This window comes from Heterocephalus glaber, unplaced genomic scaffold (genome assembly GCF_053883595.1).
Source record: "Heterocephalus glaber isolate CG9 unplaced genomic scaffold, H.glaber_assembly_v1.0 deba00000331, whole genome shotgun sequence".
Lineage (NCBI taxonomy): Eukaryota > Metazoa > Chordata > Mammalia > Rodentia > Bathyergidae > Heterocephalus > Heterocephalus glaber.
Genome location: NW_028258142.1, coordinates 65,943,084 through 65,970,484, shown reverse-complemented (window position 1 = coordinate 65,970,484; position 27,401 = coordinate 65,943,084). Strand labels below are relative to the sequence as shown.

At 56.0% G+C, this 27,401-nt stretch overlaps 1 long non-coding RNA gene across 2 annotated transcripts in view; it reads right to left on the bottom strand.

Annotated features, from left to right (window-relative positions):
- Positions 1–1,642: 1,642 nt before the first annotated feature.
- Positions 1,643–27,401, bottom strand: part of LOC110350879 (uncharacterized) — a 36,720-nt gene continuing 10,961 nt past the window's right edge. For both annotated transcript variants that reach the window (XR_002397808.2, XR_002397809.2), the window contains exons 4-5: positions 2,490–27,206; positions 1,643–2,263 (exon numbers count right to left, since the gene is read on the bottom strand). This is a non-coding gene — a long non-coding RNA (uncharacterized LOC110350879). The remainder of the gene's footprint in view (positions 2,264–2,489; positions 27,207–27,401) is intronic.

Below are 27,401 nucleotides of genomic sequence, written 5' to 3'. Positions count from 1 at the left end.
GATGCCAGCACTGGAGAATGTAGTCATTATGTGTCACAAACATAGAGCAATAAAAAGGGAAACTAAAGAATAATACTCCCTTTCCCTGGTCTGTGGAAAAATTGTCTTCTGCAAAATTGGTCCCTGAGGCCAAAAACGATGCAGACAGCTGCTCTACCACACAGCCCAGCAAAGGCCAAGCAGTGAGCAGTAACAATGAGTAACTCAAGTTTTTGTTGTTGATCCATCTTGAAAGGTTTCAGATTCACTTTGGATATAATCATTCCTCTCCAATACCATAAAAACAGAAGACAGGTATAAAATCATTGGCTGGAACCCTTAAAATATTGCTTCACAATGTTGCAGTAAATAAATCCCTACCATGAGTTTATCCTCTTTCAAATCTTGTTTGACAAAGGATTTCCTGGTAATATTTTGGTACACTGAGGAAATCCACTGACAGATTAATTTGATAAAGTTTTAATGCATGCTTTATTGTAGACTCTATGCTGGGCCCTGGGAAGACAGATACAAAATCCAGCCTCTGCCCTAAAAATAACTGTGACCTGAGAGACGGTGTTGAGGAGGTAACCAGGAGGAGCCCAGGTGTGGAGAGGATGTGTGGACACATCCACCCGCCGGGCAGGGATGCTGTACCTCGTCCTCGTGTGGACAGGTGACACAGGGAGCCGGCCAACAGGTTTGGGCATTGTTCTGAACTCACCCCCACACAGTGCACCAGTGGCCGACCTCACAGTTCCCAGGGCAGCCCTGTGCCAAGGTGAGGCAAGGCCCCGCCTCGGTGGGGGCTGTGGACACAGGTGAGACCGTGCTGTGATGATGGGGAACTCTGTGACACAGGGAACCTGGACGAGCAGGGGTCAGGCTGATGAGGCAGAAGGGGGCCAGAGGCCTTGGTGCTGCTGAGGGACTCGGGTGAAAACCTGACTGCATCTTGGGGTCTCTGTCCTCCTGTACCAAACCCTTCCCATTCTGACCACGTTCCAACACCTAGGGGCTCAGCGTGCTCAGCCATCTTTCTAACCTGGGCACCATGGATTTGGTTAAGCAGAGCCCTGCTGCCAGACTGTGGTTGAAATCCCTCTCTTGGGCTAAGATTGGAGGCATGTGGGCAGTGGAGAGAGAGGGACATGAACAGGAGGACAGGAGGGACATGAACAGCAGGACAGGAGGGACATGGGGACCGGGGCTCACGGACAAAGGAACCTTGGAGAGGAGACAGTGACTCGTCTTGGTCTGGTAATGGGGAGCAGAGACAGGAAGCCATGAGATTCCGAATCCAAGGGGATGCTGGGAGGGCAGGGAGCACTCGGCCGCCCCCCAGTGGCTGGCAGAAGAGAGGAACCCGGAAGGGGAAGATGCAGAAGCAGGGACCGAAGGACCCAGCGGCTTGCTCACCCCGTGTCAGAAGACCCCTGTCCCACAGAGAGGCTGAGCAAGGTCAGAAGCTGCAACCAGGCAGAGCCAAGGGGCCCTTCATCAAGGACGAAAGGACTGAGGACGGACAGGGGCTCCCGCACCCAGCCACTGCACAGCGAGGACAGGGAGACAGAAGTCCGGGGCCTGCAGCCCACCCCAGTGACGAAGATTCCGGATAAACAAGACCACACATGGTCTGGCAGCCACTGAAAAGAAAATCAAAACATGTGAAATCCATTTTAATAATACATCTTACTAGGTGGTGCGGAGGCCCAGAGAACAAAGGATCCCGGGAGGACTTCGTGTGAGTTGCGAGGGTATGGATATCGCAGGGTCCAGGACAGACAAGGCCCTGAGAGAGCCTGGGATACGGCGGACACTCACGCAAGTGCCCGGGCCTCTGCTTCTTGGCAATCCGTGCCACAACAGCAGGCAGCACAAAGCCTGCTGAGCGAGTGCGCGTGTAGGTGGTGTTCGCTGCAGTATTTCAGTGAATCATCACGGCATCGTGGAAGCACAGATTTTCCTTTTGGAAGAGGAGCAGAGGCTAGAAGGATGCTGGAGTCCCCACCAGGGTCACGCAGTGTCTGGGGCTCGGGCTGGTGGGACACAGATCCTGGCGGGGTCTGTGGCTCCCTGTGCGTGGCTTTGCTGGGGCCCGATGGCAGTGTGAGGGCGGGGCGGGGTGGGAGCAGATGGAAGAAGGACACAGTCCCGGGCAACGGCAGCCTGAGGCTCCAGCCTCACTGCAGCAGCATGTGAGGCCCACTGCTCGGGGTGAGAAGCCACCTCCAGAGTCCTTTGATTGTCCGGGGGGACCCCTGTGACAGACCCTGGTCAGCACCTGGAAGCAGTAAGGAAGAATCGTTTATCCCAACCAGCCCTGCGGAGGAGGAGAGAGCTGCGCACACACACAGAAAACGCTTCTCACCCACTTCAAATCCGCTGTGCATGTCTCAACCGCGAGAGGAAAGAATCCCGAGCCCAAAGCGGGAAGCACGGCTCAGGGAGGATGCGTCCCCCATTCTGACTGCCCTGGTGAAGGGCGGAGCTCTGTGCCCACTTCTTACCTCGCTTCCTTTTGCTGATCTGGAGCCAATAAAGCTGTGGACAGAACTGAGTACTAGAAATACGGTTTTAAAGTCTGTCCGTCTGGAGTAGCAACCCCGGTGCACGAGGGAGAGACAGCAGCTGTAACTACTTGGGAGAATTCCACTGCCGGCCACTTCCTCAAGGGAGAGAGCCTGGAAAAGCAGCTGGGCCACGGTGCCAGGCGCCCAAGGGGCCTCAAGGGGGCGGGCCCCGGTCACAACTCCCAGAGTCGTGTTGTGCTGGCTGTGCCTCAGACCCTTGGCTCAGGGACCCACAGCGCCTGCTCCAGGGCACAGGGCAAGGGCTCCCGGCAGTGTCGGATGCTTCTGCAATATGCTTGCCTTATACCACACAAAGCCCCCAGTGCTTTATACATTTCCCTGTTATGTTCCTTTAAACTTCATAGCAGCCCTGACAGATGAGGAAACTGAGGCACAGAAAGGTTAAGGAACGGGCCCAGGGTCACACAGCTAGTAAGGTGCAGAGCCAGAGCTTAAACCGGGGTCATTTGGCTCCCAACCTGCCCCGGAGTGTGAGGATGAAATGCAGCTTCCTTCTTTGCTGGACTAACTTCCTTCCCGAGGAAGGTTCTCATGCTTCCAGAAGAGCCAGGAACCCAGGTGTCTCTCGAGACATTGCAAGGCCAGTGGGCTCAGCAGATCCAGGCTGGTGGCAACAGGCCCTGTGGAGACTTCATGTGCTCTCCACCGCCAGAGTCAGACCTTGAAGGCTGACTCCTGCTGGGGGCCCGGGGTCGTCAAGAAATACAGGAGAACACAGACCCCCATGGAGCAGGAGGAGCCGAGGCCAAGCACCTCTCCCTGGCGCCGTCAGCCTGCCAAGCTCCCTATGGCAAGTCCCAGGGATCCCATCCGAGGCCAGAGTGACGCCCAGCTCCACCTCGATGCCAACCACAGCCGTGGTGCCAGAAGCCCAATACTCAGAAAGGAGAGCTGGCTCTGGTCCCCACCCTGGGGCTGGTGGCAAAGTGTCCCTCCCTGCCCACAGGTAGATGGAGGCCAGCAATGACAGTGCCCAAGATCTACGCATGGGCAGGGCACAGGGACTGTGTTCCCAGGAGGGGCAGCCGGAGCAGCTCTGCAGAGCTGACTCACTGGGACACCGTGCACCCTGAGGGCAGGGACTCCGGCAAGGAGGCCCTGAGAAGGCGAGCTGTGTGAACGCAAGGCCCGGCCAACATGCCCAGCCTAAGGGAGGAGGTGTGCGAGGGCTGAGGGCCAGGGAGAGCAGAGGAGGGGATGAGATAGCGGGATTCTGTGACTGTAGATTCTGCGACCTCACGGGCTCACTCTCCAGCCCCACTTACCTGGCAAATATTGCCGTGTGCATTGACTCCAAAGACAGAAAGATGGAGCCAGACCCCAAAAGTTCTCATCGCCAGAGGCCAGATTATGGTTTCCACTTATAGGTTTGCTCTGTTTATAAAACTGGGGACAAGAAAGAGGCAGATAGGGCTTTGCATTTGAATTCTTTTCCCAGCCCTACTGTAGCTTCTGGCACCCATGGGAGACCCAAATTTCACCAGCCCAGCTGGTTACACTGACTGCTCCCAGCAAAAACTTAGGCACACAGGGAGGAACTCACCATAAGAAAAGAAAAGCAGCAAGAGTCTCCCAAGTCAGGAACCAAAATACTTAGAAAGGCAGCCCGTCAAAGAGTGATCTAAGTGTATGCAACAAATGGAAAGTCCCCGTCCAAAGAACAAAGGCAGCAGGCAGGTGAGTCAGAGCCCGGGCCACAGGGAACAGGAGGGCCCTGCGCCCCTGAGCCGTGGGTGGCTGGGGGTGTGCCCTAACAACCAGAATCCAGGCCCCCGTGTGTTCTTGCAAGCACAGGCCGGCCCATGGTGCACACCTGGACAGGCACCCAGGGCGGAGGCGCCCCCGGGTCCCACAGACTTGCAGGTTACCTGCCCTGGCCCGTCACTTGATGAGGAGGACCTGAACCAGGGCAAAGGGAGTCAACAGCCCCAGGTCACAGCAGGAGGAGTGACACCACTGGGCCAGGACTCGGAACGCGGGGTCCTGGTCCAGTGAGGCGTGTGGCGCCCTAAGCCATCGGCGGAGAAGCCAGGGTTTCGCTTGAGCCTGCTCGGCCTCAAACCCGCCCCACCCTCTGCGTGGCCTCCTGGCTTCTGCTCTCTGCCTCCACGGCGGTGCAGATGCTGTGGCACCTGGAAGCCATGCTGGGCGCAGGAGCGGACCCGGGGGCAGGCGGGCACCCACAGAGGTGCAAAGTGTGATGGAAACATGATGACTGCGTCAGTCTTTAAAGACGTATTACAGTTGAAGACACATTGCCATGAATCCCCTCAGAATCCTCCCCCTCACTTTGAACACACTGATCCCGACATACTTGTCACCTTCTGATGCAGCTCTAGAAATCCTCTTTCCTGAGTGTCTTTATGAAGTGTGATCAAAAATATGGAGAATGCTGCTGTCGAGCACCAGCCAACGAAAGGCGGCTCAGAAAACACCACACTGCGTCCTCATCCACCTCATTCACCGGCTCTGGCACCCTGTGACTTTCGGCCCTTCCCCAAACTCAACATGACCATGGAAGGGAAATGTTTTGAATCGATTCAGGACATCAGAGCAACCATGACAGCTCAACTGAAGCCCTTCAGGAAAGAGGGCTCCAGAGCTGCTGTAGGAAGTGTGATAGGCTAAGTAAGAGGGAGTTTTTTGAGGCCGTCAATGTACTGTGTCTCTTACTGTGATACATTTTTTATTAAACATTCGCTGTATTTTTCAATCACCATCTTAAGTAGGAAGCTTTGAGGGAGAAGGGGCTAGGGCCCTTGGAGTCTGGTGGGTTCCAGGCATCTGATCAGCTACAGTCGGACAGGAGCTTCCATTCTTGGTCCCTCACCGCCCTGCCCACAGTGGGCTCCGTCCCTGCAAGGCCATGGCGCCCTGAACCTCTCCTGACACCCAGGCTGGGAAAGGGGCCACAGACCTGTGCACAGGGGGTCTGTGTCCCTGACCTGGGGACCTCAGGTGAGGGCTCTGCCTGGTCTGGAGCACAGCACTCAGGGTGCATGCTGGGGTACAGAGGAGGCAGAGAGCAGAGGCCAGGAGGCCACGCAGAGGATGGCTTTCCCCAAAATGAGCAGGGCCAACAGCCCACGGTCCTGGCCTCTCTGAGAGGCCGCTCCAGCATCTAGGGAAAGTGTGGCTACAGAAAATCCCGTAAGTGCCCCGCCACAGAGGGAGCCGGCACCTTCCTCCTGTCCCGACAGAACTCGGGGCTCAGAGGTGAGGAAGATTCACAGACAGCTAACGTGTTCACAGCCACTTTCAGGCAAGGCCTGCTTTTGTATTGTGTGCGTGCGTGTGTGCGTGTGTGTGTGATGTGTGTGTGTGATGTGTGTGCGTGTGTGTGTGCGCGTGTGTGTGTGTGTGCGTGTGTATGTGTGTATGTGTGTGCATGTGTGTATGTGTGTGCGTGTGTATGTGTGTGTGTGTATGTGTGTGTGCGTGTGTGTGCGTGCGTGTGTGCGTGTGTATGTGTGTGTGCGTGTGTATGTGTGTGTGTGCGTGTGTGTGTATGTGTGTGCGTGTGTTATACACACAAACTGGATCGAGACAACCCAAGCACCTGAGTGCCGAGGTCGGCCAGCCAGCCCCCTGGCAGGCGGTCAAGCGCCCGGCCCACGGGGAACCCCGCAGCTGCCCTGCACAGTGCCCAGCCCCTCATGCTGACCCACAGTGCCACCTGTGCAGTGCCCACACTAAAGAGGATGCCTTGCGGGTCCGGCTGTGTCGGGCAGGAGTGGAGTCTGAGTGCCTGCACTGGCACACCCGTCTGAGGCCACGAGCCCTGGGCTGGGCACTCTCGGTGCGATTTTCCCATTGGCCTCTCTGATTTTGTTCTCTTTTATGCTTGCAAAGCTGGAAGCGCTGGGAGGATGGGTTTGTCCCCACTGCTCTCTCTCCGTCTACCGTAGGCCTGGCCGAGCCCAGCCGCGCCCTGTGCTCTGCAAAAAGCAGCTTGGGTGTGGAGAGCTGCTTAGCGAGGGCCAGGACTGCAACATTATTTCACACTTGGAAGACAGTCCCGGAGTGTCAGAGCCTGAACCGAAATGAACTCACAACAGGCAAGTACTGCTGGTTGACGGGGTGAGTAGTCCTGCTGAGGTGGGTGCAGCTGCCCGCAGGGGAGCCCATGTCTCCCAGCCGACCTCCTCCAGCAAAGTGGACAGTCCCGCTGCGTGGGTTGTTTTAGTTAGACAGTGGCACCGGTCTCCATGACTACGTGCTTCCACACAGGCCAGGGCGTGCCTGCTGCTGCAGGGCGGCCACCTCGGGAAGGGTTGGTTTTTCCACTGACTCCGGGGATAAAAACAAAGGGACGGACAGGAGGAGTTTTGCGGATTCTTTGTCCTTCCCTCCATGTCACTGAATTTTTCCAGAGGTTTGGGGACAAAAACAGCCCTCAGCCCCTTTTCTCCCCAGTGCTAGACAGGAACCAGGGGCCTCACCCACTGGGCAGGCACTCAGCCCTCGCTGGGCCCAGCCCCGAGCAAGGTCACAGGTGGAGGCCCTCCCTGGTGGTGACTGCAGGGTGGACACAGGTCTTCAGCCTCCTGCAGGGCAGGAGGAGGAAAGAGCAGAGCCATGATGCTTTGGATCTGAGGAAGGCGTCATTCACGGACAAGCAGCACACATCTAACAAGTTTCTCCTTCCTCTTCAGAATCAACAAAATACTCTTTCAGAGGAAGAGGGGACACACAGAACCCCACATCCACACGATGGTCGGAAAGGTGTGTTGTCTCTTCTCCGGCAAAGCCTCTTTGCCTAGAAGTGGCCTTGCTTGGAGTCTGGCGCTGCTTAGGATGCGCACCCAGGGCTGGCTCCCTTGCTCCTCGGAGAAGGTGCCCACCCACCCAGTACACTTCCTGCTTACTCTCGACCCCAGATCAGCCTGGCTTTCTCTGCCCAAGGGACCGGAGCCCTGACACTCCTGTGCTTCTCCCGCTGTCGTCACTGAACAAAGCCACCCCTCCCGGTCTTTTCCCCTGAGAAGCCCCCAGCAAGCTAACAGCTGCCCCAAGGGACAGACCACCCTGGTGCAAGGACAGACAAAGCAGAACAGCAGAGACCAGTGACCCAGAAACCTGGGTCTGCCTCTTCCTGTGCAGAACACAGGCTACGGGCATCGTCACAGCAGCCTTGCCAAGACCAGGGGGACCCACCTGGCAGGAGGGTGACACGCTTTGTACAACACCGGAAGCCGAGCACTGTGTCTGCAGCGGGCAGCAGTACTGAGTGGTCCTGGCTTCCGTGTTCACTGTCTTCTCTCAACTAAGAGAATCTATGCAATCTCTCCCACCTCATCTCCCTGCCAAAAGAATTACAGCAAATTAGAACCCACGGAGAAGCAAAACCCAGACCTTGTTTCTCAGTGACATGCTCTCCAGGGCTTGCTTTGGCGGTGGGCATTTAATGTGTTAACATCAACACCACGTTTAAAAATCCACAGCCATCTCCCTTTATCTATGGATTTGTTTTTCAAGGTCTCAGTTGCCCATGGTCAAATGTGGTCCAAAAATATTAAATGGAAAAATTCCAGAAGCAATTCACAAATTCATACTTTTGGGGAATTTGGGTTTGTTTCTGTTTGTGTCTGTGCTTTTTGGTTCCAGGGATGACACCCAGGACCTCATGCATGCTAGGCAGGTGCCCACACTGAACAGCACCCCAGCCCAAAAAGTCCCTTAAGGTGTAAATTGTGCACTGTTCTTAGTAAAAGGGTAAAATCTTGGGCTGTCCTGCTCTGTCCAGCTGGGCTGGGAATCGTCCCTCTGCCCAGCAAATCCGTGCTACATACGCTGCCTTCTCAGGTAGCAGGTTTAGACTGGGAAACATAAAATTCCTGGAGAAGTTGTATTTGCTGATGAAGAAGCTGCTGTTAGATCTTGCTGATTCAGGAGACAGGAACCTTTCAGAACTAAGTCTTTGACCTAGGTGTGGTGACTCATGCCTGTCATGCCAGCACTTGGGAGGCTGAGGCAGGAGGATTGCAGAAAGTTTGAGGCTAGTCTGGGCTACACAGAGAGTTCAAGGCCAGCTTGAAGTGCATAGAGAAACCCTGTCTCAAAAAACAAAAGAATTGGGGCCAGGGATTTAGCTCAGTGGTTCCACCGCCTGCCTTGCAAGCGCAAGGTCCCAAGTTCAATCCCCAGTACCAAAAAAACCCAACAAAAAACAAAAGAATAATGTCAGGAGTAGTGCTACATAATTTTAGGAAAAAATCATTTGGTTAGCCTAGTTCTCCTGCCTACAGCCCAGCTATGGAATTCCGAGACATAACTCCATTTTGGCCTCCGGTCACAGCTGGGACCTCAGTGATCCGGTGATGCTGTGATTCTCCAGGACAAGAAACATCCTGGGAGCTGAGAACATCCTGGGAGGAGCAAACATCTACTCTGTTCCTCCTTGTTCTTGGACTGTTACATCTTATTTACGCGGATGCACTGAACTCTCTGCGAGTCATTTGTTACATCTGTTTCTCCCGATGTACTGAATAAAAGGTGCAGTAAGCTGGGGGCTTTCGTCTTTGCGGCCCAGAGCAGCACTGATCAGACCCAAAGCTCAGCTTCTTCTCAGTCTTTCCTGTAATTCTGTAATTTCCTGTAAACTTTCCTGTAATTCGCCGTGTACTGCTGTGGCTCACAGGAGTCTAGGACTTACTGCAGAGGTTCTGATAACGTCCCCTTTCCCTGTTCCCTACAGAATAAAATCTTCAGGTACAATGAAGACACCAAATAGAACCTACAGTCTTTGTGTGTAGGGTGATACTATCTGGGTTTCAGGTAACCTCTTAGGGTCTTGGAAAACACCCCTGATTGCTAAGAGAGGACTACTGTGCTCCTCAAAGTCATACTGGGTGGTATATGCAGCAGGGGAACAAACCACCCATTGGGGAAGGAGGAAGCTGGTACCATACGGCTGTCCTTGCAGGGACGGGGAGCCCAGGGATGCACATGGCAGCACTTTGCTTCCCACCAACCTTGACACCATCCTGGGGGCCTCAGCCATCTTCAGGGAAACATCTGGGGCTGGGGCGAGGGAGGCAAAGACAGCAACGAGAACCAGAGCTCTGAACTTCAAAGAAACCCTCCCGCTTGGGAATGAGGAAGTCTCCATCTTCCCCATGTGTCTCTGCCTTGCTAAATATAGATCCACCTCAGTTCTTATTATGCTGCCTCTAGCTGAGTCACAGTCTTCATTTGTTTAATTCAGAAACGATGAACATCCTGAGCCGTCCTAACCCTGGGAAGCTGGCGGCCACAGCTGGCCCATTTCCAGCTGTCCTCCTGTGGGGATGTGGCCTGGCACACCCCGAATCTCAGGCGCACTCTGCTCTTCACGCGGATGGTGTGATTTCAGGAATGCACTAGCAGAATTCACTAGGCGAAGACGTCAAAGAGAAACTGCCTGCTGAACACTCAATGGACGTGGAAGAGCATTGACCCTCCATCTCCACTTGACTGAGGAAATCCCCAGCAAAATAGCAGCACAGAGTCCTTGGCTGGCAGGATAAGATGCCTCCCTCAGATCAGGACATTAATTCTCCCTCAAAGGCAGAATTCTAGGAACTGCGCTAGAAGATCAGGAATAAGATAAAGACACCGCTGCCACTATCATGGAAGAAAATCATGCTGGAACATATAAACAGAGGAAGAAGGGAGAGGCAAAGCAAAATCACCACTCTTTGTAGGCGATAAGATTACGGACCAGAAAACCCAGCAGAAGCCATGGAAAGCTAACAGAACTCAGGCTCCTGAGCCAGTATCTGAGGACAGCACTAACGCAGTCTGTGTCTCTGGCGTGGCACCACTGTTCCCGCATTTGCGCGCAGGGAGGCCCTCTGTGTACAGGCTGCTGTTGGAGCTGAGGCCCAGCAGAGAGCAGGTCCCCGTGGCCCAAGGTGGGTGAGGGCAGCTGGCTCTGCAGGGAGCTCAGAAGTGCCCTCTCTGCAGAAGACCCAGGGGTCCCCTGAGGAAGTAGGGACCCCAGGGGATCCAGAAACGGAGGTGGGCGAGTGCAGAGGGCTGCCCTGCAGAGCCAGGGCTGAGGAAGAGCTGGGCTCCCCCACACAGCAGGCCGATAGCTGGCTCCCTCCAGCCCGAGACCACAGGGCTCCGCCGGGCCACCTCGCCGCCGCAAGGCTGCCATCACAGAGCTCAGCCAACGGCGGCCAGCAGCAAGGGAGCGGGGACACAGGAGCCCTGTCAGCAGGCGTGGCTCTCTGGGCCAAGAGGGCCACGGCAGCCGCTGTGGAAAGCAGCAAGGCGGTTCCTCGAAAGCTGACACAGCGCCATCGGAGGGTCAGCCAGGCCACCTGGAGACACTGCAGAACCGGAAGCAGGGACATGGGTGGACAGTCTCACCTCCGTCCCAGCAGCAGGATCTCAGGCAGTCAGGTGGAAGCTCCCCAAATGTCCCTCGGGGCATGAAGACATGGACACGAGGTGCTGTCCACTTCCCAGGCAGTGGCCAGCACTCAGCAGGGCCAGGAAGGGCTCTGACCTACATTACCACAGGGACGGGGTGCAGAGGTGACACGCCATCGAGAAAATACACACTTCTCGAGGGACCCAGAGCAGTCAAACTCTGTGACAGAAAGTGAGTGGAGTGGGGGGGCTTCTGGGGACAGGGAGAAGGCGTCTGTGTGCAGCGGGTGCAAGTGTCCGCTGGAGAAGAGGGAACCGCTCTGGAGACGGACTCCAGTGAGGACTGTGCAGCAGTGTGACGTGCTCAGTGGCACGGTAAAAGAGGTTAAGACAGCAGACTCGGTGGCATGTGCTTCACACAATCAGCCAGGCTGGAGGGGTCATCATGCAAACATTGGTCTAGGTATCGGGTGGCCCATGTGGCTTCAGCTGACAGTGGCGCCCAGCAAGGGCCACTTAAATCATTCCAGCAATCTTTGGGCACGTGAGAAAGGGGTCTCATGTGAGATCTCAGCTAAAGCACTTCCAGACCCTGGCCTTCCTCTCTCTCAGCACCGCCTCCCAGCATGGCCGCCCCAGCCCCCACCAGGCATCAGAGCACCCCCACGGCCCAGCCATCTCACCCGTGTCCGCTCTTCTCCTGGTTCAAGCGTCTGGACAATACACCCCCTACCCGGGCACAGAGCCACCGCAGGCGGAGAGCCAAGAACTGAGCAGGGACTGGTGAACGCCTTCCCTCTGGGCGGAGCAGGTAGGCTCCCAACAGGAAGCACTGTTGGTTACACTGTTTGCTTCTCCTCAAGGTGGCCAGAGTTTGGGAGGCTGCAAGCAAAATGTCGCAGCAATCTGACGGACCAGGTGGTGAAAAGGGACCGCGCGCAGGTCAGCACTAGTGAGCCCGGAGGGCTGCCTTACACCTCCACCACAGGAGCACACAGCTAGCTACAGAGGGTGATCAGAAACTCAGGGAATGCTGAAATCAAAGAAAATCGACTGCAGGGAAAGACATTAGCATGGACCCCCTCCCTTCACACACACTCCTCCCGGCATCCGGGCCCCTTCCTACAGCAGCTCTGGAGTCCTCTTTCCTGAGGGTCTTCAGCTGTGCTGTCCTGGCTGCCTCGATGTCCTGAATGGATTCAAAATGTTTCCCTTTCGTGATCATTTGACTTTGGGGAAGAGCGGGAAGTCTCGCTACACTAGACGTGGTGAATAAGGAGGATGAGGACGCAGCAGCATCTTTTTACAAGCCTGCCTTTCCACTGGATGGCACTCAGCATCAGCATTCACCGTACTTTTTTAATCATACTTTGTAAAGACATTCGTGAAAGAGGACTCCAGAGCTCCTTCAGAAAGTGGGAAGCACAAAGGGATAGATGTGTTCAAAGGGAGGGGGAGGACTTCAAGGGGAACTCACAGCAGTGTCTTTTACTGTAAATAAGTTTGTTTTAAATCTCCACATTCACTGTATATTTTGATCATGCTGCCTATGAACCAGAAGCCAAACCTGCCAGTGCTTTGGTCTTGGGTTTCTCAGCCTCCAGAGCTGTGGAAAAAGTGTTTCTATTGTTTGAAAGCCACCCCCATCCCATGGTGCCTTTGTTATAGCGGCTGGAGCTAAGAGCAACCCTACCAGGTTGGTGGGTAACAGCCCCAGGGCCCCTGCCTCTATCAGGCACAGCGAGACCTGACGCCACCCCAGGGCTCTGTGCTGAGCATGCTGCCAGCAGGAGCTCCCAGATGGCCTGTCTGCAGGCCTCGCACCCTGACCATTCACACCCGAGAGCCCCTGGAGCCCAGCAGGGAGCTGAGCCCTGGGGAACTGGATGGGATGCCAGTTGCCCAGAATGTGTGTCCCGATAAACACTGAACGAAGTCAGGTAACAGAAAACTGAGGATCCCACGGGAGATAGGAAAGGCCTCGAGGAAGGCAGTCCCTGAGGTACCCCTCACTCAGCGTGAGGGCCTGCCTGTGCCAGGCCAGCTGAGACCTCTCTCCGGCATCTGCACCCCCGGCTCCTGGAGGATGCTCAGGTGAGACTCAGCCCTGCCCGAGCCACCTGACCAGGTCAGGTCACCACAGTGTGTCCAGCTCTGGCCTGGCCCAGTTTCTGTGGCTCTGGGTTTTCCATGTGATGTGGTTTTTGGAAACAACTAATCCTGAAAGAGCATCTCAGATTTCAAACCACAGCTCCAGGCTATTTTCCAGGAAGGACAGCAGCTAGCAGGCCCAGAGCCTCCTCCTCCTTCTCTCCTAATGATCATTATCTAACTGCCGCCTGCCCTCCAGGAGCCTGGTGGCTGAGCAGAGGCGAGAGGACACACCGGGAAGACCCTCGCTGTGCGGTGGTGGCCGTGTCCCCCTGGTGTGAGCTCGGGTGCATCCAAGGCGATTCCAGGCCTCGCAGCACCTGCAGCTAAGTTTCTGCCCCTTCTTCTCTGGGCTTTTAAATTCCACTAGAGGGGGAGGGAGCTGTGTTTCCAACAAGGAGGGGATAGAAAGCAACACTGGCCAAGGCTGAGGAACCGTGGAAAGTGATTCCTCCTCCTTCAGATCTGTGTTATAAAGCACACATTTGCGCTGTAAGGGGCTCTGTGCCACCCCTCACAGTGGACACGGTGGTAACAGACATCCACCTTGTCTCGGTCACGGGTGGGGACTCACACCACTCAGCCTGGTCCCAAGTTCCCGCGGCCTTACTGAAGCCACACCCGGTTCCAGACCCCAGGAAGCTGCCAGGGCTCTGTGGTCCCGATTGGGTGAACCCTGAAAGGCGACAGGAGATGTGGTCGTGGGTGCTGCTCAAACCGGAGCCTGCACCCGTCACCCCCCGATGCTATGCCAGTAGCCGGGCCTGAAGCTGTGTGCCTGCCGTGTATTCAGCAGGCACCCGTGCGCTGCACTGTGCTCGGCCCTCAGCCTTGGCTGGCTCTCACCTCACGGCCACTGTCAGTCACATAATCCCCGATTCTGCACGGAGGTTGCTGATTCCAACACTGGGCCAGTGAGCTCTGCCTCAGTGCCCAGCATGTGTTATCCTGAGACCTGAGACCGGGGACAGGCTCCCGGGGCGGAGCCATCGGGGTCTGAGATGTGCAGGACATCGCAGGGACAGGCCAACACAGCGCCCAGCACTGCCACACGTGTCTGTGGGGTTGGCCATGGGGGCCCACACCGTGCCCTGCCAGCGGCCACACGTACTGGCACACCCAGGCCACCAGGCCCTGTCGGTGCAGATGCTGGTCCCAGACATCCACACCAGCCCAGGGAGCTCCCGGCAAGGAGAGACCCCGAGACCAGCAAGGGCTTGGGGCATGGGGATGTGCCATCTCCCTCCACTGCCCAAACGCTTTTCCCGCACTTTCTGGACCTCACCTCAGAGTTCCCCAAGGGCAGGAAGGCCGGCACTGAACCGCAAATGCCCAAGGGCATGCACAGGGTATGCTCCAGATGCTTCTGGACGGCTCCTCCATGGCCTGCTTCTGTTCACACTTTTCTTGCTCTCCCAAGAAACCTACCAGTCGCCCGAGCTTGCCTGTGAGGGACGAGGGACGCCGAACTTCCCCCAAGCTGATGGTGGTGTCCTTGCTGAGCCCGGTGGTCTGTGTGTGCTTTCAGTGTGATGAACCCATGCACACACCTCCGAGTGACACCTTCCAAGTTTCTCTCCAAAACGGCTTTGCTTACATCCAGCTGTAAAGAGAATGCCCGTGTCTGAAGAGTACCTTAGGGAAGGAAAGCACAGAAAGATCCCAAAGTCCTTCTGTGTGGCGCAGCACGTTCTGCAGCACAGAGCCAGTGATTCTGGTTTTGGCCACATCCATGAAACAGAGGCAGCAGAATCCGATTTGCCTGGCGCCAGCTTGCTGGCTCTTCTCCGCCGAGAAGGGCGCAGGGCTGAGCACCTGGCAGCCCCCAGATGGAGAGTCTGGGCCACTGGCTGGGCTGTGGGCACCACTAGGAGTGAGTTGAGACTGGGCCTTCTCCCTGCACGCGTGCTTCGCACACACTCTCCCCATCGACCTGACCCCTTCCTGCGGCAGCTCTGGAGTCCTCTCTCCTGGGGGTCTTCAGTTGCGCTGTCCTGGCTTCCTCAGTGTCCTGAATGGATTCAAAACGTTTCCCTTTTTGTGGTCATTTTGACTTTGGGGAAGAGTCAGAAGTCTCACGGTGCCAGATGCAGTGACTAAGGTGGAAGAGAACACAGAGTCAGTGTTCTGAACCCGCCTTTCCGTTGGATGGCGCTCAGCAGCAGCATTCTCTGTATTCTTTATCACACCTCATACAGATACTAACAAAAGAGGACTCCAGAGCTGCTTCAGAAAGTGGCAGGGACGGTGGGATGAGTGTGTTCAAAGAGCAGGGTATCATGAGGGGGATCGTTGGCAATGTGTCTTTCACTGTGATGTTTTCTTTGATTTAAGTGTCCGCCACGTGTTTTGATCACTCACGTGGGTGTGTGCATGAGCGTGTGTGTGCATGTGGGTGTACGATATATATGATCCCACTGACCCTGTAAAGCACCAGTGTCTCCCTCTTGGGCTGACACGCACCTTCAGCCTTGCACCGTGCCCTCACCAGTCTGCCCCTCCGCCTTGCTGCGCCTCTCCCTGGGGTGCACCCAGGGCTCCTGCCCAGGGCAGTGTCGCCTCCTACCCAGGCAGGTGTGGGCATCTCAGCTCCAGCCTCTCACCAGCTGCTCTCTCCCTTCTCTGAGACCATCCTCGGCCCGTTCCCCTCACTCCTCTCCATGCAGCAGGAAGACCATGGCTCAGGCTTTCCCTTGAGGAGCCACAGGCAGGGCCCTGGGTGTCAAGGGAGACTGAGCCAGCCAGCTGCGGCTGACACTGTGTTCACACACCACGCCCAGGCCCCACCTGGCTGCCATGGTTACACCAGGCTCCCAGGGGGAGAGGAACACCTGGGCCAGGTGCATCTAACAAGGAGCCAGGTGTGAAAGGCACTGGCCAATCTGTGCTCCCAGGTGTCTGTCCTGCCACCGAGGGTGCTCAGCCGAAAGTGACAGTGAGGGCTCTCTGCTCACACCGTCTCCACTCGTCACCCTCATCCCATCACAGCCATCGTGGCTGCCTGCAACACCCGCACTTCCCTCTCGACTCCATGGCAGAATTTGCAGACGGTGGCCATCTTTGCTGCCTTCCAGCCGGTGCTGCCAGGCAGAGGGACACCTGTTTGCTTTTGGCCCCAGGTGCAACATCTCCAACCCCTTCTGCTGTTTCAGCTCAGGAAACCGAGTCAGCAGATGAGGCTGAACTTTGGAGTGGAGTCTGTAGGAGGCTGAGACTCCAGCTGCGGACGCCAAAGCCAGCTCAGAGGGGGCCCCAGCCACGGCCAGGCCAGAGAACGCACCCGGCATTGTGGATTCCAAAGAGCTTTGGAGGGTCCCTAGGACTGCTCAACAATGCCCGTGGGTCTGTCCTCCCCAGTGGCGGGTGACACTAGTGCCATTGTCTGCAGAGCTGAGCTAATAACATCATCGCGAATCACTCAGGGCCAGTTAATCAGAAGGAAGAGGCGGTAACGGCATCTTTATGATACACAGTTATGTGATAAGATGCAGACGTAATGAGAACTCTTTTTCTTCTGGAAAAGATTAAAGACATAAAATCCTGGATTAGGAAAAAAAGGCTCTTTGTCCTGCTGAAACAGAGTGACCAGATGTCTTGATTTAGGCAGAACGCGGCCGGTGTTTTAGGATGGGCCCCCATCTGTGGGCTCGTGTTTGGCCTTTTTGTTTTCTTTGGGTTCGTTGCTATTTGCTTGTTTCCTGGACTTCTGAGGCACCACCTCAAAGAACCTACACTGCTCCTTCATCCCCCCACAAAGTAGTGGGGGGACGGGACCTGATCCATCCAAGTATGAAGGGGAGGTTCTGGGATGTGACCCCCACTTCTCACAAGGGGGCAGCAGGGTGGCCCGGCCCAGCTCCTGCCAGGCGCAGCATGGACACTGTGGACTCTTCCCACAAAGAACCACCCAGGGGTCGCCACCCACCACGTCACAGGGACAGGGGTGGGGCAGAGCTGTGGCACAGCCCTCTGGGAAGGAGGGCATTTGTCTTCCTGCACAGGGGCAGAGCCGCGTTAGCTGTCCCCTCCCTTCTAGACTGAGTGGCCATGTGCAGGCGGGAAGAGTGTGAATCTGCTACAAGTTGAGCGTCCCTAGTCCAAAACCTGAAATCTGAAAGCTTTCTATGACATGATGTCATAGGAAGAAAGTGCCACAGATTTTTCACGTACAAAATTATTTCAGATAGTCTGTAAAGTTAGCTTTAGGCCATGTGTCTAAGATGAAACGTAAATGAATTGTGGCTAGACAGGGGCCCAACCCCCAAGACAATCGCATTTGTGTATGCAAATACTCAAAAGTTCAAAAAAGTCTGAAATCCAAAACACTTCTAGTCCAAGCATTTCAGATAAGAGATATTCAGCCTGTACTAACTAACCAGCACTTTGGCCTAAAGCAAAGTAATGTCTGGTATTGCCAACTTCCCATCACTGGGGCACAATCCCCAATGCCCACAATTTAAAGAAGGAGAAGTTAATCTGGCTCACAATTTCAGGAGATTCAGTCTATGGTCAGCCACTCCAAGGCAGGAACTTCATGGTGGAAGGAGGTGGAGGAGCAAAGCAACTTAGTCCACGGTGGTCAGGAGCAGAGCGGGCTGGAAAGAGCACCAGAGAGGAAGGGCCAGGGACCAGACACAGTCCCCAAGTCACACCCAGAAGTGCCCTTCGCTAATCTACTCACCATCTCTTAATCAAGTCAAGTAGACCACACGATTCGAAGTCCCGTGTCCGTATCCCTTCTTCTTCCCCTGTGAATGGAGGACTGATAGAAGTCTGGCCCAGACCCTGCAGGAGGGACTGTGGGTCTCTAGCACCCTGCAAAGAGCCTGGCCTGCTACAGAGCCACAAGCAAAACTGCTGAAGGAAATGTCCTGTGCCTGCAGAAGTCAGCACTACCTAAGGCTGCTTTGAGTCTGGGCTCAACTGGCAAAACTGCCACGCAGCCCAGTCCCCAGTGACTTTGCTCACTGAGCCATGGGTCCACAAGATGTCTAAGACTTCTGTGGATTCCCACAGAAAACCAAGCAGAAAGAAAGTGAAGAAGGCAACACGGGTTCCCTGACACAACCTCTGATTTCTATACCCCACGTGACCATGGCACACTCTAGAGTCAGAGGTTATGGCCAGAAACTAAGTCATTGGTCTCTTACCTTTGCTTGATTCCTCTGAGACTCAGTTTACCCATATGTAAAGTTGGAGAATGATGTAGATGTAATAATTGCAAGCTCACACACACACACACACACACACACACACGGGGTTGCTTGATGATTAAATGAGAAAATATTTGTGTAGACATTTTATAGCAACACTGCCACAGTTCAGGCTGGTCTCTGCTGTCTTGCCGGCTGGCACTATCTCCAAGACCAGCGTGGGTGGAGGAAATGAGAAAAGACCTGGCACGGTGGATGCCTTGAGCAGCAGATGCTCTGAGGTGCCACCGCTGCAAAAAAGTGGACATCAGGCAAATCCTCAGGAGCGACATCGCGATGTTTGCCTTGCACACAGAGGGGAACGTGTGGATCCAACTTCATTGCACAACCAGGATGCTGGGAAACATTCTGGGGCAGGATATGAGATTTGGTGGAAACCTAAGACTTAACAAAAACACCATCATCCAAGGGGCCAGAGTACTAATCTGTAACGAGGGCCTGACACATTACCACACCTCAGACTCACGCAGCCACAGGGCACAGCTGAACTTCGTTTCTAGACCAGGGCGCCCAAGTCCAGAGAGGTTGGCTTAGCTGCACAAAATCACAGAGCTTGCCAGCAGCTCCCTCCAGCCTTCGGCGGCCTGCGGTCTCTACACATAGGCCGTGCCCTCCCCTAGGCCATGGGCTCGGACACCCGGGCTCCAGTGGACTCCAAGGGTCTGGATGGTGACCTGCTGTCCTAATCCCTGCTGGGGACCATGCAGAGAACGGCCTAGCTCCGAGTATCCGTCCGAGTGCGTTCCCGCACTTAGTAAATATTCCCATGCGTCCCAGCATCCGCGCAGTGCCATACTTGGAGGCTTGGAAGCAGGAAGCGTTGGTAAACAGTGTGGAAGCAACCGAGACGCTGACCAGGCCCCTGGCCTCCCGGCCACCTCCAGTTGATTCCCCTCCCCCGCCCGTCCCAGGCAGTGCCCACTGGGGGTGCCCGGCCCCGACTCTCCAGCAGTGTGCTGGCGCTCCCGCCAGGGGCTGGCCTGCCCGGCAGAGCGCTGGTGCCAGCACCAAAGGAAAGGAGAGGCCACGCTTGGTGTCCCGGCCTCCAGGTCCTCCATCCACACCAGGACTGGGCACACGGCCCGTACACGGGGCCAGGGAGGAGGAGGGTGAGTGGGCAGTGGGCAGTGGCCGTGTCCACACCTTGAGCCTGGCCCATGGGGGCCGTGGACACAGCTCCGGTGGACGGCGTGTGCCAGGCATGTGTCACGGGGCTGGCCGTCCCAGGCCCAGCGTGTCCGCTCTGTGGCAAACGCCCCGCACACCACTGGCAGCATGACAGGAAGTAATCAGCATCTGCAAACCAGTTTCCAGCCAACAGTCCATCGCCGAGTCGCAGCCATTTCATTAGTGTCACTGTCATTTGAAAGACACAAGAGCAAGTGCTCAGAGGGTGAAGCCCCCGGCAGTGCACCCACAGGGTGCTGAGGACTGACGGTACCCACAGACCTGGGACACAGCTGCCTGGAGTTTCCTGCTCCACGGCCAGGTGTCTTTGTCATCTCCGGCTTCCTACAGGTAGGAATTTCATCTCCTGTCTTATTGTTACAGATATGAATACAAAATGCAAAATATGTGATCATTTTAAACCTGAGCTACTAGAGAAGATCTTTATAAAATAAGTGAGCTAATGAAGCTAAACAATATAAAAGACAGATCTGTTTCTACCATTAGTTTCCCATGAGCTGCCCACATTACTATACCTATCATGAATCTGCATTTCCCATGTTTCCATGTCATGTGTGTACGTGCGTCACTTTTCTTGGCCATGCAATATTCTACCATATTTATGTACCGTAATGTCAAACCACTGTCCACCTGGGGCTCTCAGGTTATTTGTCCATGTTCCTCAATGCAGTGTCTGGGCACTGGTTTGGGAGACTCTCCCCACTGTGGCCTCTGTGGACAGGACCAGCAAGCCAGAGGGTGGAGCATGCTCGTACCTGAGCTGCTTACTAAAAATGAGAATGTCTAGAGCTCAGGTCGATGGATCAGAGCCCCCTGGGACCCCGAGTGAGAGATCGCTGTGTCCTCGAGCTCACCACCCCAGGGCACACCCCACAGTTTGAACCCCACTGGTCCTGTGTGTGAGCTGACTCTGTGACCCGCACCAAAGTGGGTCTTGAGATTCCTCACACTAGCAGCTCCTCTCGTGCTCCTGACCCAGGGGACAAGGATGGGGCCAGATGGCCCTGAGTGTGGCCTCGAAGGCCACCCACATTCCTGAGCGCTCCGGAGCGAGCGGCTGTCCAGAGCAAGGGGCTGTCTGTGCATGAGCGCCCTCCACAACCCCCAGCAGCAGCTGCCCACTGCTGCACAGGCACTGTGGTGGGCACCGAGGCTGCAGCCCAAGGCAGTGCCCAGCCCTCTTCTGGCAACAGCTTTGCCGTCCCGTGCGTGTGGTGTGGGTGTGGGTGTGACTGGGTGTGGGTGTGGTGTGTACTAAACAGGGCGCCGAAGCTGACGGCCCAGATTCGCCCCAACAGAACCTAAAGAACGTCAGGGCTCCCCTCTTCCACTGCCTGTCCGGTGTGGGCTTGGGGACCCCAGCCCCCCAGTTTCCGAGCATTCTGCATCCTCGCCTCGACCACAGGTTTGAAAGCCGCACTCTTCCTGCCTGACAGGGCGCTGCCTCATTCATCGGTGCCCTCCACTCGCAGTTAGCCGCCGTCTGCCTGTGGACACCGCAATGGGCATCATCCTGGAGGGGCTCTGCTCGGCGGCCGGGCACAGCTCGGAGCACAGTCCTGCCCGGCAGGTGCGGGCCCTCAAGTGTGGGCTCCAGCACCACAAAAAGGGAGGTGGACACGGATGGGGCGCAAATCCTGCTGCTTCACGTGGGACACGTGCACCCGAGGGTTTCAGGCCCCCCGTGTTGCGGAACCGTCCCTTCAGGTGCAAGGGACGTCAGCGCTCCTGTCCCAAGTAAACACCACGGTGCATTTGGCATTCGAAGCCCAGCTGGGAAGGTCCCACACTTACAGGACACCAATCGGAAACTTTGGGGCACGCGAGTGCGGACGCCACAGTTCATGCAGCTCATGTGGCTGTGGCCCTCACACTGCGCCCAGAATCTGAGGCAGAGCAGCAACTCGAGTTCTTAAAGTCCTTGAAGTTCTCACCTCTCTGGCGGAGGTGAGCCAGGGCTCTGGGCTCTGGCACAGCGGCTCCACTGCTGGCTGGACGGCCACATGGCGTGGTATCAGAGGGCTATTTTAAAAGGATCTGGGGCCAGGGATGTAGCTCAGTGGTGTCGCTGCCTGCCTCAAAAGCACAGGGTCCTGAGTCCAATCCCCGGCACCAAAAAAAAAAAAAAATCCAACAACAATAAAAGCATCTGGACCTCCGAGTCAGACTAGGGTTGGAATCCCTGGAGGATACTTCCCAGCAAACCCTGGGCCTCAGCGTTCACAGGCAGAGGGGATGACCACAGGGCAGCAGGAAACTTGGAAATGGTGACAGCAAATGCTGGGAGCTGCCCCAGAACCTTTTAGGGAGGACTAATGTAGTCCATCCCCCAAAGTCTTATGTCCGTGGCACTGAGAGCTGAATCCCGCTGTGGGGTTAGAGGTGGGACTCGGGAGTATTTAGCTTAGGTTGGCCCATGAGGGCAGACTCCCCATGGCTGAATCCTCGGAGCTCTCTTTATAGCACAGGGGGAGACCACACATCAGTAGAAACACACCAAGACGCACACGAATTCCCACCCTGATAGGACGCAGCAGGGGCTAATCACCAGGGTCTGGGCCCCAAAAGTGTGAGCTCATTCAGCCTCTTTTCTTCGTGAAGTGAGTCATCTTGTGCGTTTTATTATAGTAACAACAGGTTGGCTGATACCTAGAACACGTGTTCACACCTAAACCATCACGGGACAATTTGGTCAACTCAGTTCTGACAATACTTGTGGAGGACTTGCCACCCTCAGGCATTGTGCTCAGCAGTCGGGACCCCGGCCCTCAGCATCTGGTGGAAGGCAGCCCATTGAAGGCTTTCGAGTGGCTCTGGGATCTCTGGTGAGCGAAGAGTCTGCTCGGGCTCCACCGAGATAAAAAGCTCAGAGGCTGTCTTACACATGGAGGCAAGGGCGTCCGGGCTGCGTCACCATCACATGACACGCGAGGAGCCCTCTAGCTGTCCACATGCTGAGACACATGCTGGCGTCGGGAGCCAGAGGCTTGGGCTCCAGCCTCAGTGTCCCCGACATGCTGTGATGTCTGGGACCTTCTGCTTTCCTTTTCCCTGACCCTAAGCTAGGCCTGTGTGATCCCTGAGAGAGATCTGACAAAAACACCTCTCTCCCCACTGAACCAATGTGAATTACACCAAGGAGTGGTGAGTGAGAAGCCAGGAGCCCTGTCATTGCTGACAAACCATATGGGTGGGGCCGAAACTGAGCTTGACAGCCACGTAGGCCCCCTGGACCCCAGGGTCAGATAGGGGGCCCCAGGGAGGACCTAGGGGGAAGGAGAGAAATTCTTGCAGCCAAGTGTGCAGATTGGAGCAGGCATGCTTGGTCCTCTTCCCACAGGGACCCTTCCGGCTTGGCTTCCGGGAGGTGGAGAGGGAAGGCAAGGCTGTGCATCTCCTCAGGGAAATCTCAGAAGGCAGGAAGCACTGACACACTTCCCTCCCCGAAACCTACCCCATTGAACCAGCAGCCTTCTCCCCAGAGCCCAGAGAGCTAAGTCATCAGGAGGCAGGGTTAGGCAGCTGGGCAGCACAGTGGACAGAAACAGCCACTTCGTGGTGGCTGCCAAGGACCCAGGGCACAGCTAGAAAAAGCCCAGGACCCTCAGCCGCTCCTGTAGGAATTCTGGAGACCCAGAAAGAGAACCTGGCTGGTGTGCTGCTCCCAAGGGTCAACTCTGCCCAGGCCCTGGAGAATCCTCTTTCTGCTCACTGCTCAGCTGAAGGTTGTGAAATCATGATGAACTTTTGAAAGCCTGAATGCGGTTGCCATGTTGGAGGACCCTGCATGCTGGGTAGCACTGTCTCCAAACCTGGGGCCAGTGGGGTCTGAGGTGCACGTGGACGGGGCCATGACCCTGAATGACCTTGCTTCTTCCTGGGATCACAAGTTGTGAAAATAGCTTGAGGGCACTGCCCAGGAAGCCCCAGCCTGGGCAACAGTTTTGAGCTGATGCAGGCATAGAGAAGAAAAGTTCCCCTCCGCTGCTGCCCAGCCTCCCCCATACAGGCTGCATTTCCCAGACACCTCTGCGCAGGCCCTGGGGCGCTGGGCTCTGTAGAAACCCTGGCTGCTCTGAAGGCAGAGACAGCCTGGTGCCTGCTGGGCATGACCATGTCAGGGACCCGTACACCCCGGGAAGCAGGACAGTCCATTCCCACTTCACAGATGAAAAAAAAGAACAAATCCAACAGAGGTCGAAAATCTTCCCCAAGACCAAACAATGGAACTAGAATTCCATAAAATCTGCCTCTTCCTTAACAACACTAAGTAGGGGAAAGATGACCTGCTCATTCGAATGCTGTGCAAAAGGCCCACAGGTGGTGCTCACCGAACCAGAAACACCTGTGGCCAGAGGTACTGGAAAGATGCTCAGCCTCATTCAGAAGTGAACACTGTGACCCACCAGAACCAGACTCCAAGTCCTTCATTCACTCAACCACCAGGCAAAACATTGGAAAAGATGTGCACCTGCACTGAATGGGAACAGACTTCTTTCTTGTTGTTAGTCCCTACATAAGACGGGATAGTTTCTATTTCACTAGCATCCAGCCAGGTACAGGGCTGTGAGAAGCAGGCTGGGCAGCAGCAGCTGTGCATGAGAGGCCTGCACGCTGTTCCATGAGGGCCTGGACAGGGAGGAGGGAAGGCAGGCCCAGTCACGCACCTGCATTCCCCTGGACTGGAAATGATTCTCATACTGAACAATTCTCTACGACAGTTAACTGCAACTTTCCTGATTTGGGCACTGAAAGCCTCATGTCCCTTGGCCAGGCATGGTGGCACACACTTGTAATCCCAGTACTCTGGGAAACAGAGGCTGGATGATACAAGTTCAAGCCCAGCCAGGGCAAATTAGCAACTCAGCAAGACCCTGCCTCAAAGTAATCTTTTGAAAAGGGCTGGGCAAAGATCCTGGGTTCAACCCCCAGTACTGCAAAAAAGAAAAAACGAAAGAAAGACAGACAGAAAGACAGACAGACAGACAGACAGAAAGAAAGAAAGAAAGGAAGAGACAGAGAGGAGAAAGAAAGAAAGGAAAGAAAGGAAGGAAGGAAGGAAGGAAGGAGGGGAGGGAGGAGAAGAATGAAAGAGAGGAAGGAAGGAAGGAGGGGAGGGAGGAGAAGAAAGAAAGGAAGGAAGGAAGGAAGGAAGGAAGCCTCACATCGCAAAAACCCCGTAGGTCCCTGGCAAACTGCGACAGGTGATCTCCCTGATCAGCAGGTGAGGTGAGGAGAGAGGGGACAGCACCTGACCTCAGCTGCACGGAAAGAAAGATCAAAAGTCTCCGCGAGTTTTCAGCTGCAGCTCGTCATGCCTGACTTCCTCTTCCACTGAAGACAAAGTCTCTATTGTCAAGGAAAGCATAGCTGGAGCTGAGCGGGGTTGGGCCAGGAACGAGGCACCCTCCCAGTGTCTGCACAAGGACCTCGCCACCCGGAAAGGTGGACAGCGACACATGAGCCTGCAGGGTGGTCTGCACGGACGCCCGTAGGGACCGATCCGCGGCAGGTGCACACAGAAGCCTGAGTCCCTCGGCAGCGCCTCCACTCCGGGCAGCCGTCTGGCCAGCCAGGACCTGCCCTAGATGCTCTGTCCATGTGGACAGCTGGCGGCGCCTGGTCGTGTGAGCAGAGTGCTAAGGTTCGGGATGTGTTCTTCGGTCAGACACAAAGCTAGAGCATCGGAGAGCTAAGCGTCTGGTGTCTCCTGACAACACCCAGGACGCCTTGCTGACCTGAGTGTGGTCCCCCCCCTCCCTCCATGGCTTCCGAGGACAGGGCTGGGAGCTGCCTTGCTCACATCTGCCCCAGCTCCTCACCAGGCCGGCTCCTCGGGGTCACACTCACTGTGGCCCTGCCTGAGCAGCTCACAGGGACCGGGGCCGAGCCCACTTGGACCCCTCTCCCAGAGGCTTCGCCCCAGGGCAGAACGAGCCGCCAGGGCAGCGCTGTCTCCCACACCTCCTCCCATGGGGCCTATGCCCTGCCTCCCGCCCAGAGGGTGGCACACCTTACCGCCCCGCACACACAGGGTTTGTCTTTGTCACCCTCTACTCTAGTGCCCACAGCCAGCCGCAGGCCTTCGACGCTGCTCCTGCCCCACGGCCGTGCTTGCCTGCCTCCTCAGGCCACATTCTTAGGGCTTTTCAGAGGATGTGGCTTTTCAGGGCCACCGACAGCCAATCTGGAAGCAAACCCTGTCACTGACTTGCTGGGGGTGTCTTGTCACTTGCTTTGGTTTTCTGAAGTCTCTTCCTCCTCTTTCACAGTCCCATTGTTTCCTGGTGCCACCCAGAGCACAGCCAGGTGCGGCCCACAGTCGCGTTGGGTAGAGCAGGACTGTCGCTGCCAACTTCTGAGCCCCAGCATGGGGACAGACGCAGACCACAGGGCCTCCAAAGTGACAGTCAAGTGGGGCTTTCCGGTGCCTCCTGCTGCGGCAGAGGAAAGGCAGGCAGCCAGGAGCAGGCGCCCCACGCGCAGGCGGAGCGGGTGGCCGGGAAAGGCTGTTCCCATGTCCCTGCTCCCAAGGCCCTGAGGTGAGACCGAGGGAGACAGAGCTCACAGTGCAGGGAGCCTTGCTTCTACACCCTCTGTGTCTGTCATGTCTTCACATGGTTAACAAACATTCTCTGTGCCCAGCACTGGGGTAAAAAGACACACTAAAAGGCAGAACCTCGTGAGGTGCCTGTAGGCCCAGCTTGCTCAGGGGAAATTGTTAAAACCACAGGATTGAAAGTACTGAGAGGAGGAGGAAGAAGAGGAGGAGGAGGAGATGGAAGCGGGAGGTGGAGGAAGCCAGAGTAGGTCCGTGGAGGAGGAGGAGGAGGAAGAGGCAGGGAAGAGGAGGAGGCTGAGCAGGAGCCGCCCAGGAACGGGGACAGGAGGAGGAGAACATAGACGCAGTCCACCTCCCAGGCTCCATCGGTTCACCCAGCAACCTGAAGCCAGACACAGGAGATGCTGAGGCGTCCACAGCGGTGCCCACAGCACTCAAGTGCTCGAAGCCACCGCCCTCTGGCTGCCCTGCAAGTCCCTGGCACACGCCTTACCTGGGGCTGCTTGGAACCACCGGACCGGGTTAGCTGCTCGGCCAAGCGGCCCGAGCCCAGGCAGGTGTGATGCAGTCCAGTGTCCCCGAGACCCAGGGCTCAGGCTCACCACACCAGCGACTGCCAGGTGACAGTGCCCATCCTGACTTCCTACCGGTCCCGGGCATCTGCTGTCTCGGTGATACTGCTGCACCCTCGGAGCAAGTGAGGGCCCCCTGGGAGCGGGACCCCAGATGCCCGCTGGTCCACAGCCTTCATTTCACCCAGTGTGTCACCCAGACACAAGCTGAGCATCGTAAGCGCGCCTGTCCTGTTCACCTGCTTCAGTGGACACAGGCAACCTCGCCTTATCCTAGGCGCTTGGAGTGCAAGTGCTTCCAGGGTGGGGCTTTCTCTCTTACCTGGGTGGGGACTTCTGCCTGCACATGGGATGCCCTGGGGAGGAGACCTAAGTCCAAACACAGAATTCATCCATGCTTTACACACAGCCTGGGGTGATTTTATACAACATTCTTCAATAATTTTGTGCCTGCAGCAAACTTCCAGGGGGTAGAGCTTTCCGATTGTGGTATCGGAAGTGTCAGGTTTTGGAGCATTTCCGATTCTGGATCTTCAGGTTAGGGATGATCAACCTGTCACTGCCTTGTTCTTCCTCCTGTTCCAATCTGTAAAACGTGCCATGTGCTTTCATGTTAGTAGAGTTTTCCCCAGCTACGTAATTTTTAAAAATTAAAAGAAAAACTCAGAAGACTCAATGAAGGTGCAAAAAACTCAGGAGGAGCCCGGTGTGGGGAGGAAGAGGAAATGGTCACCCGACCCAGCCTGCAAGCCCGCCTGCACCTCGGGTCCATAGGAGGGGG